The sequence below is a fragment of the Octodon degus genome, unplaced genomic scaffold (assembly GCF_000260255.1).
Source record: "Octodon degus isolate 3935 unplaced genomic scaffold, OctDeg1.0 scaffold00015, whole genome shotgun sequence".
Lineage (NCBI taxonomy): Eukaryota > Metazoa > Chordata > Mammalia > Rodentia > Octodontidae > Octodon > Octodon degus.
Genome location: NW_004524591.1, coordinates 7,313,053 through 7,326,396, shown reverse-complemented (window position 1 = coordinate 7,326,396; position 13,344 = coordinate 7,313,053). Strand labels below are relative to the sequence as shown.

Sequence of the window (13,344 nt, the reverse complement as noted above, 5' to 3'; positions counted from 1 at the left end):
TTTGTATTTTTAGTACAGGGTCTACAGGATCTCACTATGCAGACAGGACTTGTAGTGATCGCCCGTGTTCAGCTTTCCAAAGAGCTGGATTACAGGTGTGCGCCACCACGCCCAGTCTCAATTGCCATCTCAGCACACCCCGGGGCGGGCCAGCACGGCACTTTTGACGGGGATCAAACCCTGGCCACCGCACTCTGCCTAAACAGGTGCTTTAATCCACTGAGCTATTTGGCTGGCCCTTAATTATATGTTAATTCTGAGGTTTATCTTTCCCATAATTTCTAATTTTTTTTTGTTTATAGAACACTTACATTGTATAGCAGCCTAAACTAAAAAAAGTCACACTCAGAATTCCTGTTCCTATCCCCTCTATGCTAATCCCCTTGTTGCTACTTGTAACTATTTTTTGTTAGTTTCTGACTCTTCTTTCCTGTTTCATATAAGGAAAACATATGTCTTCTTACTTCTTTTATTTATCGTATACAAAAAGAAGAACATGATGAAGAACATGATGTATACTACTTCAAACCTAATTTTTAAACTCAACTCTATAACCTAGAAGTGATTTAATCTATTCATAGAACTTTCTTCATCATAGTCATTACTCATATAAAATTCAGTTTCCTTCTTTTAAAGGGATTTTTCTATCAATTTGAAGTCAACATGTGTAATCCAGTGTCACCTATGGTTTTACATTTATGCAGGTTAATTTTCTTAAAAGTATTTGTTATCAAGATTATATTGTCAATTTTTTCCAAACTAGTATTTTCTTAGTTTTTACAAAATTGTAACCATACTTTCAGCATTTTTTTAAAAAAGGATTTTTTTTGTTATTTCTTTTAGAAGCATTTATTACTAATCTGACACTTGAGCCATGATTTGTATTTATTTCTTTTCTGATCTGTGAGAAGACTTTACTTTTTAAAATTTTATTTTATTTGGAAGAGTAAAATCAGAAGCCAAAACAAATAGAAAAAAAAAAGACAGAAACAGGGTCACATACAACAATACATATCACAGATTTTCAAAACAAGAACAGCTAATTAACAATGGTTGTTATATTATCTATTTTTAATAATCAAGTCTATTGCTCAGATTAACAGATACAGTGAAGCAAGTTTAGAGAAATAATTGAATATTGGTGCTTGCTTTCAAAAAATCTTAATTTTTTCTTGGATTTCTTGTTTTAATTTATTTTAAAGAGAGTATAATAATTGGTAAGACATTAGAAACACATTTAGAAGACCAAGATGAGAGGTACTGAACCTGGTTTTTGTATTGTACATTGCTGTCCTTGATGTAGTTGCTTAGTTCGCAGATATCAGCATGCAGAGTTGGTCAAGGTGAAAATTCTAAACATTAACTGCTATTTTAAAAAAACAACTCAATAGAAATTATAAGTACAATCATCTCAGCCACCTTGTATATATACTTGCATGTTTTAATCTCCTTCCTTTTTCCTATCTTTTCTCCTTTCTCTCATCTTCGTTGTCTAATCCTTAAATTCAGTTTCTTTCCATTTTACTATATGAATTATACCTTTCAGACTTTGTCTATTCTTTCAGGTTTTTATCTCAGGGAGACCATATGATATTTACACATGTGGGTCTGGTTTATTTTACTTATGTGCATAACCTCTATTTGCATCCACTTACCTATAAAGGATTTGAGTTTGTCTTTCTTTATAGCTGAGTAGTACTCCAAAAAAAAAATGCCACGAATTTTTCATCCATTCCTCGAGTGATGGGCATTTTTGTTGTTTCCAAGACTTGGCTATGACAAATTGTGCTGCTGTAAACACGAATGCACATATATCATTATGGTATGATGCTTTCTGTTCTTTTGGGAAAATACTCAGAAGAGGAATATCTGGATTGAATGGGATTTCCAGTCCCAGGTTTTTGAGGAGTCCCCACACTGATTTCCATAGGGGTTGTACCAGTCTACATGCCCACCAGCAGTGGAGAAGGGTTCCTTTTCCCCCACAGGCTCTCCAGCATTTGTCATTAGTTGATTTCTTTATGATAGCCATTCTTTCTGGGTTGAGACGGTATCTCAATGTTTTAATTTGCATTTCTCGAATGACAAGTGCTGTGGAGCATTTTTTCATGTATTTATTTGCCTCTTGTATTTCTTCCTCTGAGAAGTGTGTATTCATCTCAGATGCCCATTTTTGGATTGGGTCTTTAAATTTTGGGGGCCGAATTTTTTTTTTTAGTTCTTTATATAAAACATGGAAACGATGCTTTTTTTTTTCCTTTTTTTTTTTTGGTGGTGCCAGGGATCAAACTTGGGACCTTGCACTTGACAGGCAGGCGCTTATGCTGCTGAGCTATCTCCCCAGCCTCCACAACTTTAAACAGAATCCCTCAAGATCACCACTCAGGTTTGGACAGAAAGTCAGCTGCATGTTCTGTGCACACTTCAGTGATGAGTAGTTGCTGACTACCCGGCAGGCTGAGCATAGAATTAGTAGCAGGGTTAAAACTGGTTCAATCCCCTGACTTAAAGTGGCCAAGCAGATGGGGTGGGGGTAGTGTCAAGTTACCTGATTTATCTTCAGGCCAGCCACATAGATGATCTGTATGAATAGTCTGTGCTACTTCATTCACTAGATTAATCTCCTGCTCTCTAATCTGGAAGATGTACACCCACTGGCCTTTGGCCTTTTACGGATAGCAAGTTTCCGTTATCACCATACATTGGAGTTACCTAGTGAATTATTAGAAGAAGGAAAAAAAAAACCATCAGAAGCATCTGGTGACTTGCTGGCTTTCTCTCTTAAGCCTTCAGATCTCAAGAACAGATCCCATAGTGGTGCTGTTTGTCTTTGTGCCAGCAGCAATGGGGTCTTTTGCCTGCTGCAAGTGGTTCATATCTGAACATGCTCAGGCAGCAGAGAGTACTTAGCCGTCAGATCCAGCAGTCCCTGGAGGAAACCCAAGCCCATGCCTTTGCTGCAGTTTTACCGATGAGTTGCTGTCTCTCTGTGACAGGTGGTGCAACTGAAACTTCTGAAGTGATCCCATAATAGTGGGCAGGACAAGTAGTGTTGGGGGGGGGGAGATCATCTGCAGGCCAAGTTTTGACTCTCCCATCCCCCCAGGGACACTGCTAAGTGTCTGTAATGTCAGGAGACTGCATCGTTCCCTCTGCCTTTGCCACTAGGGTTTTTGTTAGCTGCCCACGGGAGTTCTGTAAGTGGTAATACTTTGGAAGTGGTTGCAAATGTTGATGTGCTTTTTTAGATACTTTCCTTGTCACTGGTTCAAAATACCCAGCACCCACATCTTAGAGGGGATGAAGTTTATTTTTATAGTTCATGGTTAGCTGTTCCCAAGGAATAAGCAGCATGCAAGAAGGGCTTGGCAGAAGGAGCCTGTTCAGGTGACAGCAGCCAGGACGCAGACACTGAAGACAGGTTGCTTACCCAGTGACGGCCTCCAAGCAGGCCTCAACTCCTAACAACACATTTATTTATTATACCGATCAACAGAGGAATCCACTGTTGAGGATGAGGCCACCATACTGGATCACCTTCCAAAGCCCCACCTCCAAGAGCAAGCGAGTTCAGGGGGACATTCTAGGTCTAAACCCTAACATTTCAGCCTGTGCCTCCAAGCAACTCAGGCATATCTCATTTTTTTGAACAGCAACTTTATTGAATGGTGAAAGACTAAAGTGATAAGAAGTATGGGTAGAAAACAATTGTTATTAAATTCTTTTGGAATTCTATATTTTTCTTTTCACTTGTAAGGCAAAAACGTAAAATTATAGGCTATTAGTTAGTTGCTGTTGTTCCTTAACAAAACTACATAGTTTAGCAGCTGTACAACATTAAATGTCTATGTGTTTTTTGTTTTATTTTATATTTTAGGGAAGGGTCTACAGAGTCTCACTACTAGATCTGACTTGTGACCTGCCTGTTTACAGTCTCCCAAGAGCTGGGATTACAGGTTTGCGCCACCACGCCCAGTCTCAATTGCTGTCTCAGTGCGCCCTGAAGGCGGGGCCAGCATGGCAGTCCCGAGGATTGAACCCCCAGCCCCTGTGTCTGCTTGCAGGCACTTTAATCCGCTGTGCTATTTGGCTGGTCCTGAAATGTCTATGATTTTGAAAAACCCCTGAAAGTTTAATTTTTTGTGTTGACTTGAAAGGCTAATGTAGTCACCTGCATTGGTCAGATTCAGGGTGTCTTTGTCCTTTTCTGCAACACTGGGATTTCACTAATTCTGCTTGTAATACTTTCTGTTTAGCTCTTTCTTGTTTTAATGCAGTGTGAAGTCCCCATATAGTTAGCTTCTTCTTGATACTTTGTGATTCATCAATGTGTAGAAGCATCTCTGCTTCATCATCATTTTATCACTTGGAAGCATTTTCAGTAACTGCATTTCTTGCCTTTACTTCTTTATACTTTGCCTCCCACTGAACAATTATTTTTTTTAGCCTCTGTATTTCACCATCTTTCCTTTCAAGTTCCAACTTTAGTCTTTCAATTTTTTCATCATTAAGAACCCATTTCCAAGGCTGGTGATATAGCTCAGCAGATTAAGCACTAGCTTAGGTAAGCACAGGGGCTAGGGTTCCATCCCTGGCACCACATGTCGCCCCGGCCCCACCTCTGGGTGTGCTGAGCAGGCAGTGGAGTCTGGGCGTGGCGGTGTGTGCCGGTGATCCCAGCACTAGGGAGGAAGAAACTAGAGGCATTACTATGAGTCCGAGCGGCACAGTGAGACCCTGTACAACCTAACAACAACAACAACAACAACAACAACAGTAACAAAACCCCTCCACTTCCTTGTGTCCCTGAGCTGCACAGTTATTTTCTCCATTATATTCTGTAAGCTGTTCTCTTTATTTAAACTGTATTTATTTCTTCTCTAAGAGTCTCCAAAATTTAAGTTTCAATACCACTTAAAAAGTGTAAGTCTAGGGGCCAGGGAGATGGCTCAGTAGAATAAGTACTTGCCTGGCAAGCACAAGGGCCTGAGTTCAATCCCTGGTTCTGCCAAAAACAGAAACAAACACAAAGTGTAAGTCTAAAATCTGAGACTCAAGTAAAAATCCCAGCTGTGAGCCACTGGAAATATTAAAAAGAGAAAAACAAATGTCAGAGGGGTAAATGGTAGCAAAATTCAATTTTCCTGAGATCCAGAATCAAGACACTAAAAAATAACGACTGGTTGAAGAAAAAGAAGCAAACTACTGGGGATTGGAAAGAACCTGTCAGGAGAACTTAGAAGTTACAGAGAAGTTGGAAACACAGCCCACAGTGCAGAGACAAGAAGAAAACAATTTGGACTTTCTCCTGGACTCGTAGTTTGCAGGGAGGGAACAGTTTCACAGGAGAAAGGTAAGTGCTCAGGACTGTGAACTCCAGGGAGAAACTGCAGCAAGTCACATGACCTTTGTGAACTGCAAAAATGGCACAAGGTTTTGCTCCTGAGGGACTCCCTCATGTGGTGGGCAGTAGCCAGTGACGCGTTCGAGCGCAGGTGACTGCCACATCACAAGAGAGAGTTTGATCAAATGTCATTTGGGGAAGGGGTGATTATTTTTTCATTTTATTTTTTATTTTATTTCCAGGAATTGAACTCAGACACTTGCACTTGCCAGGCAACACTTATTCTACTGAGCTTTCTCCCCAGCCCTTGGGTTGATTATTTAAATCTGGGCCTCAGCACAACTAAAAACAACTTTCCTTCAGTGCTTCCACTGCTGCCTTTCCACAGTGACTGGGCCAGAGACAGCCAAGGACAGGCAGCAGGTTAGAAAGAAAACACCTGAGAGGTTTAAACTGAAGCTTTGAAGAACATGGCAAGAAGCCTGGAAAAGCCTGACTGGCACTCAAGGAGCCGGGGCTGAAGGTGCCTGCTGCCCTTAGGTACTTGACCTCTCGCTCTGCTGCCTGGATTAGGGACAGATCTGCGGGCAGATTGCCTTCTGACCCACTGACATGAGCAAGAAATGCCTCAGCCTGGACAATGCCTCAGCCTGGGGTAAACAACGGGCCTCTGGAATTGGGGTGCACCTCATAAAGCCTCAGGCCTTAGGGCTCGGTAGAGAAAACTAAGATTTTTCTGGACTCCCAATCTGAAGATCCTAGAAGGAAAGTACTCATTCAAAAATAGAAATATTTTGGCTGTCTTCCAACTAATTTTAGTTTTTTCTTTCTCCTTTTTTTTCATATATATATTTATTTATTTCAATTTTATTTTATTTTGAAGAGTAAAAACAAAAGCAAAAACAAGTAGCAGAAACAAAGACAGAAACAGGGCAACATATAGCAATACATATGGTACAGATTATCAGGAAAAGAAGAGCTCATTAACAGTGGTTGTTACAGTATTTTTTTGGTTTTCTTTCTTTTGTGTATTTGGTACAGAGTCTACAGGGTCTCACTACATAGATTGGACTCGTAGTGATTCTCCTATTTTCAGCCTCCTAAATGCTAGGATTACAGGTGCGCACCACCTCGCCCAGTCTCAGTTGCCATCTCAGCGTGCCCCAGGGCAGGGCGGGCATGGCATGCTGGGGATCAAACCCTGGCCGCTGTGCTCTACCTAAGCAGAGGCGTTGGTCTACTGAACTATCTGGCTGGTCCCTATTATCTATTTTTATCATCAAATCTGTCGCTCAGATTAACAGAAGTAGTTATGCAAGATTGGACAAATAATTGATTATTAATGCTTGCTTTCAAGAAACCTTAATTTTTTCTTGTCTTTTTAAAAACTTTTTTAAAAAGTTTATTTTATAGAAAGTATAATATTTGATGAAACATTAGAAATGGTACACATTTAGAAGATCAGGATGAGAGGCATTCAACTGTGGTTTTTGCATTTCACATTGCTGTCCTCAATGTACAGAGTTAGTCAAGGTAAAAATTCTAAGTATTAACTGCTATTTCCAAAAAAAACCCTGATGCAAATTATGAGTACACTTATCTCAGCCATCCTGTGTATATACTTGCATGTTTTAATCTCCTTCCTTTTTTCCCTTTTCTCCTCTCATCTTCATTGTTTAATCCTTACATTCAGTTTCTTTCCATTTTACTATATCAATTATACCTTTTAGGTTTTATCTGTTCTTTCAGCTTCTTATAGTAGGGAGACAATATAATATTTACATATGTGTCTGATTTATTTTCAATTGTTTCTAGTTTTTATTCTCCATATTATTTCGTTCATCTCTTTCCTTTTATCTTCTATTTTTGTAACTTTTATCTAATTCTGTAAATATCTTTCTACTTCATAATTGTATTTTTGGCTCTTTTCTTTCCTCTTCTAATTTTTCAAATTTTTCTTCTTGCATTTTCCCATTACCAGACCCCTATATCTTCAATACTATAACTATTCGACTTTATTAAACTTTACATGGTTAACTCTGTTACTATTAATTTAATAGTAATTAAATTAATTAAATAATTAATTTAATTAATAATTAAATAATTAAAATTAAATAAATAAATAAATAAATTTATTTCACTATAGTGGAATGGAATTAATACATTTATAGATATTTGTTGTATATCATATTTGGTTTGTGTTGGACGATAATATTATTTCTGATTTACTTGATATTGCCAGGGTTACATAATTGTTGCTATTAAAACCATCTCTAGCCTACTGGGGTCTCTATTGTGCTGTCAGCTTCACTCTCAGTTTCATGCACTGTTCTCTGAGGGACCCATTCTCTGGTTTTCCTTGCCTTCTAAAATTTGGCTAGAAGCCTCTATTAGGTCATAACTCATGTTCAGTTCTGCCACCACCTGGACCACAGATGATCTTCCTTGGATCATGGCTGCAGAGACCTCTGAGTGCCTGGCTAGCTGTACCCTAAACTATTTCCTGTTTGGCTTTAGACTCCTCTGGCAATGTCTGTATGTATTTGCAGGAGAAAAGAAATACCTTGTTGCTTAAGGAAAAAGGCAAGACACAGACTGGGTCTTGCCACAGAGTGTTGGCTTAAGCGAGGAGAAGAGAACTAAAGTGTACATGGAAACTGTCACTGAGGGCCTCCTCTGCTTCTGAAAATTGATTTCATGAGAGAAGGCTCTGAACAGAGCCAAGAGAGTTACACAAAAAGTCTTTCTAATACACTCGGGGATTAAAACTGCTGGAAGCTGTGTAATAGGAAAAATGAATTTTGTCGCCTTGTTTTATTGGATGGGGAATTAAGAGGCGGCGGCAGTTCTGGCAGTGACAGAACACAGGGTGAGTGGGGTCCTCCTGGTCTGAGGGTCCACTGGGGACTCTAAAAATCATTGCAGATTGCAGCATGTGTGTGTGTGTGTGTGTGTGTGTGTGTGTGTGTGTGTGTGTGTGTTAGGAGGAATGTATTAGGTAGAGCGGTAAAAGAGACTATTTGTCCTAAGATAATAGGTGGAGAAAAAGTCACAGACACAGTTTAACAAAATAAAGCTATTACTAGGATTCTATTTTGTCTATATTAGTGCACAAGCTGATTTAATGTTGAAAAATGAACTTCATATTTTAATAATTTAAAGAGATAAAAGAGTACTGAGGGCCGGGGAGATGGCTCAGTAGAATAAGCGCTTGCCTGGCAAGGCCAAGTGTCTGAGTTCAATCTCCGGTTCCACCAAAAAAAAAAAAAAGTACTGATATACTTAATATCATCAAGTGGTATAGTTATCAATGATTAAGATGATAAATTCTGCTGTGCATATTTTACAATTAAAATTTAACAAATAATAGAAAGGAGAGGAAAACAGATAATGTTTTCTTTTAAGAAAAAAATGGGTAGTTAATTTAATAAAAAGAACAATACAGGACAAGGGATAGCCCCACAGGGATTTCTGCCAGCCAGCCTGGGTGCTAACCTCCCCAGCTGGGCCATTAGTTCTCCTCTCTGGCCATCAATCCCTGTGTCTTGACAGTCGGCCAGCGTCACCTGCCGGCCCGTGCCGCCTTCGAGTTCCAGCAGGATATCTGAACCACACTGGCTCCCCAGACCCTTCTCTAGGCCAGATGTTTGAAGACTTCCAAATCCTCTGGGTGAAAGCCATCCTTTATCTTCTTGATTTATAACAGCCTTCCATTTGGGGATCAAACGGAACCACTGATAATTCTGTTACACATGTCTTCGGAGGCCCTTAGAAGAATATTTACACCCGGAGGCTTGGCCCTAGTTCTGCTCCTTTGGATCAGTGGTACAGTACAGATAGTCAGCTCTAAAACCTTTCTTCCACCCTGAAATATTACTCACGCTTTGGTCTTTCACCTTCATACTTTTCAGACCAGGCTCGGTTAGGGTGGTGCCTGAAGTGACGGTCGCCTGGGGTGAAAGGCTCCAGGACAGGAGCGATGCCCTTATTGTCACACTCACTGCGGGATGTAGAAAGGTTTTCTGTTTTAACTTTCCCCTGGTAAGGATATTTGGGAAGTTTAACTTTTGTGTGTGGTGAGCAATACACGACTCTGTGTTATTTAAAGATCTGTATTTTCTTTTAGAAAAAGATAATAAAAGAGACTTTTTCTTTAAGATGAGAAAAGTTGGCAGAGGACTGTACAGTAGAATCGAAGTCACTGGAGCATTCAGAGAAAGAAACGCGACTGGCTGCTACTTCTTGCCCCCCCCCCCCATGCCTGTTAGGAAGAGTGTCTTACAAAAAATGAGCTCTGGTCCTTTTAGTCTTAGATATTGCATCACGCCGCTCATGCAGCAGTTGACTGGAAAATATTTGATTTGATTTGAGATAAGGCCACAGATCGGTGATTCAGTGCTGGTAAGTCTAAAGAAGGAGAAATGCAAAACATACGTCTCTCAGAAGCAGGCATTCTAGTTCAGCGTTAGGGGCCGAAGCCGAAGCTTTGTCCTGCCAAGTCTGCGCCCTGCACTGTGCTACCCTCCCGTCCCCACCCATTTCTCAGGTGCCTGGTACATGCCATTAGTTTTCTTTCTGTAGTGGAAAGAATTTCAACTTTTGAAAAAATCTCTCTGGAAAGAATTGAGCAATGTTTTTCAAAGTGTGGGGCTAGCTGTGTTAGGACCACCAAGGGTATTTATTCAAATACAAATGTGGTATTAAGACTCCCTGTGTCAGAAATTGTGGACTCTACACTGCCAACGTAACTGGCTTGGGAGCTGCCTGAGAGACCGGGTGCCTTTGGGTGATGCACGGAGGGGTGATATCTGGTGCTACCTCTTTTTTTCGCCCCTTTCTCTCTGGTCTGAAGCCCTGATGCGCTTCTCAGCTACCACATGTTAAGCACCTGCGTTCTGCCATTCCCAGCAATATCCTTATGGTATTGCTGCAATTCAGCCAGCCCACCATGGACTGAACCCTCTGCAACCACAAGCCTCTCCTCTTTTTAGGTTGCAGTTGCCAGGTAATTCATCTTAGCACAGGGAAAGCTGACTAATATATCTGCCAAAGCTTGCTACCCCTACTTTGATGTGTTATTACTGTTTTCTGAACTGCTGTCAGAAATGTTTGTAGGGAGGTGGCACTCTGAAGGAAAGAGTATGAGATAAGACCCAAAGGATGGAAGAAGGAGGGAAAGGACTGACTGAACATATGCTGATAGCAGAGACATTTACTTTTTTCACATTTAGATTTCAAATCTTTGGAAAGGACTTGATTGTTTTTCAGAATATGCAGCATAGGAGAACTCAAGAAGATAAAACCATAGTCCTAGACTACTTGAAAGGAACAGATGTCTTGCTCATGAGTGGAAGAATGATAGCTTGCAACTCCTGGAAACAAAACAAGACATCACAAAATGAAAGATTTCTTAAAACTATAAAAACAACACCTGTATCTACCCAAACAGAAGAACATAAGCATAAATGGAAAAATTCAACATATAATCTATCAATAATACTACAGAAAAGTTATGGTTGGACTCTAGCATTTATTGTAAGGTTAGCATATGCAGGAAATCACACACATATATGCAACTCAATCCTGACACTGCACTACAAGGCAGCTACTTGATGGTATTTTGGGAAAATGCTTGGGTCTTCACCTTGCTTGATGTAGGGATTGCTGGGGTGCATCTGCTGTTACACCGAGCACAGCAGATTCCATACCGTGGTGGGGACTCCCAGCTACTCATGACCATCCCGCTTGCCCCCTTCTTCCAGAGTGCTCAGCTGTGGAGCAGAAGTGGCCACGCACAAGCGGTGCACTGTGTACCTTTATGTCAAGTGTGACAGAAGTAAGCCTGACAGGACTGTGGCTGCACTGGAAGGAGAGCTAACTAATGACCGGGAGGGATGAGGAATGGGAGGGTTTTGGGGGCCCTGGATATGGTCCTGGTCTGGATCAGTGCGATGGCCATGGGGGAGTATTTGATTTGAGGGAGTTCATCAAGCTGCATCTCTATAATTTATGCATTTTTCTATATGGATGTCACACTTCAGTTGAAAATATACTCTAAGTATGTTAGATAAGTAGCGAAGAGGGGTCTGTCTCCTGTGGTCTCATTCTTTTTCCCACTCCTACTTGACTCTGCATTGTCTTCTTTGTTAGTCCAGTTTTATCCTTCTCCCCTTTGCTCTTCCTCTTTCTTTGTTTCATTTTTTCTTCCATATTTACGCTCTTTTAAAAGTTGGCACCAGGGATTGAACTCACGACCTCGCACTTGCCCTGCAGGAGCTGCGCCACTGAGCCACATGCCCGGCCTCTGTATCGCCTTCTGATTCTTTTCTGTTTCCCCCGTCACCAGGCCAGCAGCCTCTCTGTGATCGGGAAGGGCCTGCAGTGGCTGGAGATGCTGCCTGGTGACGCTTCAGCTGTCACCAGGAAGGCGTCCCTGGCTGGGTTTCAGCTGAGCTCTGTCTGTGATGCTCTCGTTGTGAGCGATGGAGGTGTAGGGAGAGGGTCTTGCCCAAAGCCGGATGGTGGGCAAAGGCCTTCTGCACAAGTGCTTGCTCTAAACGCTGGGCGGGTGGGGTTTTTAGAAATTTCTCCAGCTCTAGCTAAGAAGTAGAGATAGTTCTGGGCTGGGCTGAGCACCTCCCAGAAGTTCCTTCCCCAGTTTCATTTCCGGTCTGTCACGATCAGCCATCGCAGTGCACGAAGCACAGAGGTGTGAGGCTGCCTGTTGGTTGCAGACCGGGTTTCCACTCTGCAGCCTTCTTAGGGCGACTTGCTTCTGGGTGCTGGCTGCACATCGGTAACCTCAGTGGTTTGGATTTTGAAGTCTGGATTACAAAGCAACTGTATAAAATTATTAAGAACCAATCCCAGTTATATTCACAGGGGATGCATACAATACACACAATAACATGTTTTTAAAGAAGACTGGACGCACTGTTAACAGTGGCCAATTTGGTGAAAAAAACCACCAGGAACAGTTACTTAAGTGTCACAGAGGTGACAAGTACATTTTTTAACTTTTCTGTCGGGTGAGTTGGTTTCCTGTACACAGATTACCCAGCAATGCCTTCCCATCACTGATGAACATGTGGGTTATTTAAAACTCATGGCTTGGCTGGCTGATAGCTCAGCGGACTAAAGCGCCTGCTTAGGCAGAGCGCAGCAGTTAGGGTTCGATCCCTCTGCCTGCTGTGCCAACCCCGCCCCCGGGACATGCTGAGAGGACGATTGAGACTGGGTGTGGTGGCGCGTGCCTGTAATCCCAGCGCATGGGAGGCTGAACCCAGGCAGATCACTACGAGTCAGCTTTACATAGTGAGACTGTATAGACCCTGTCCTAAATACAAAACAAAACAAAACCTCATGGCTACTGTGAACAGTACTGCTGCAAACTCTGAAGGAGCAGCAGTGAGCTCAGCGTGGCTTGGTTTACACTCGACTAGACTGAGGATGCTGGATAGAAGTTCATGAGCTTATTAGGCATTTTCACTTATTCTTTGAAGAAATTTCTATTAGAACTTCTGCCTACTTAAAAATTGTCCTGTCTTTTGATTGCTGAATTATAAAAGTTCTTTATATATTCTATACACTAGGCCTTGATCAGATATGTATTCTGTGGCTATTTTCTCCCGTTTGGTAGATAGTCTTTGTCATGCTTGACAGTCCACTAAAGCACAAAATTAATTTACGTATGTTTTTCTCTGATTGCCTGTACTGTATATAAATTGCAAAGATTTATACCTCTGCTTTCTTCTAAGAGTTTTGCAGTGTTAGCATACACGTAGGTATTAAATTCTGATCCATTTGAGTTAATTTTTGTAAGACGTGAAATAAGGCTCCCAAATAGTTCTTTTTTTGTGGGTAATAGTTGTCCAGTTAAGGTTTTTGAAAACACTTTTCTTTTTCTTATTAAACTGTTTTGGCACCCTTGTTAGAGATCAACTGATCATCAGTGTATAGATTTATTTCTGGACTCATACTTCAATTCATCTATTATATAT

General features: G+C 41.1%; 1 pseudogene; it reads right to left on the bottom strand.

Moving 5' to 3' along the window:
• The window catches only part of LOC101579771, a 63,395-nt pseudogene that overhangs the window by 47,615 nt on the left and 2,436 nt on the right, over positions 1-13,344 (bottom strand).